Raw genomic sequence first — 1,817 nt, 5'->3', positions numbered from 1 at the left:
GAATGGTGCACACTCGGTAAGTAATCCTACAATTTTTTGTTTATAGCGTAGTTTATACGGGTTATTTCCAAAAAAAAAATATACGTATTTTGGAAATGTTGAGTCGGATTAGTCTAGAATCGATTAATTTTATGGAAGAAAACCTTTCAATCAGCCGTAGTCCGTAAACTTCACACGTGTCGGGCTGTGATTGGAAGGACTCGTAAGAAATCAGATTCCTAAAGAATGGAATGTATCTATGATCTTATAGGGGGGTCGACTGTATATTTATTTTTGTAAGGTCATGTATATATTTTGTTTTTTGTTCTATCCTCGCATCAGGGTTTTGTAAACCAGAATGCTTAAATAAATAAATAAATAAAATAAATAAAAATTTTACATTAATGCGTAACAAGCTTAAATAATCGCAGAGTTTATACAAATTAAAACGAAATAAAGAAAATACAGGTAGCCCTCGGTTTACGCCGGCTGAATTTATGCTGATTCACAATAACGCCGCTATGCAATTTGCTGTGTAATTCTTCAATTTTCCCTATGCCAGACTGATTTTCATTTCAGTGTTGATGTATTTACCGAGCTGCGACATTGTACATTCGTTAAAACAAAGATTTTTATTGAATATATTTATTTTTTCTGTTTAATATTATTGGGTATGTATACATTTGCATTAAATTAATATTAAAACGCTAAATGTTTAGGTACCCACGAGTCAAGTTATCAAACTTAATAGTCCAATAAATGGCGTTTGAATCCATAGCGCCAATGAATGTATCCCGTATCCCATATCAGTTAGTTTAGGAAAACACCTTATGATGCAGTAGCACTTATGGTGATCACAAACTGTTGTTAGTGAGAGAAATCTACTTCTTGTTGGCCATACGATATCTATCTCTCCTTATCCACCTTCAATTTTACCGCTCAAAGTGACCTTATACATGCACTACGGCGACTGGTGGTCGACCAATCAGTGTCTCCGCTCGTCTGTAGCTCTATGTCGGGTTAATGTATCCTTTCAACTATGGAAAGTTTGATGGATGAACTTTGTGAGTTTGACAATGATTGGGAGCGAAGTGCAAATGTAAAAAGAAGCATTATTGCATTCATTAGACTATATTCCGAAATTCTCAATGAAAGAAAACAAAAATGTAAACAATTAAAGATGGATACTTTTTCCGAAAAATGTAAGAGATCCGAAACTAAAATTTTTTAATAAAAACATTTCACTTTATTTTATGATAAAATGCATTTTAAAAATTAAAAATTTATATGTATTTTGTATTATATTGTATTAATAAACAAAATTATTTGCTTATTTTTCACTTATGTAGAACCTAACCCTATATCTCAATGTAAATATGGGTTCATTTTACGCCAATTTGATTTGCTCCGGCTTTTGTAGGAACGGAACTGCAGTGTAAACCGAGGGCTACCTGTATATGCATCTAGTAAAAACTATCACAATTAACTTTGCCGCTTATATAAACTACGTCAACTCATCATAGAAGGATTTCCACGCCGATGACAATTTGTTGGCATCCTTATGATTGATACAAGGCGCCATTGAACACAAACTGTATCAATCATAGGGATGCCGACGGACTGTCATCGGCGTGGAAATTCTTCTATGATGAGTTGACGTAGTTTATATAAGCGGCAAAGTTAATTGGGATAGTTTTTACTGGATGTATATATTTTATTTTCTTTATTTCGTTTTAATTCATTTGTATAGTTTGTGATTATTTAAGCTTGTTACATGCTAACGTAAATTTGTGTAACCGCTTTTTGAATTTTATTTTATGTAATTTTGAATTCTTTGT

This window comes from Centruroides sculpturatus, unplaced genomic scaffold (genome assembly GCF_000671375.1).
Source record: "Centruroides sculpturatus isolate CEXI.00-Female unplaced genomic scaffold, Cexi_2.0 scaffold2073, whole genome shotgun sequence".
Classification (NCBI taxonomy): domain Eukaryota; kingdom Metazoa; phylum Arthropoda; class Arachnida; order Scorpiones; family Buthidae; genus Centruroides; species Centruroides sculpturatus.
Note: the sequence above shows the minus strand (reverse complement) of the source record.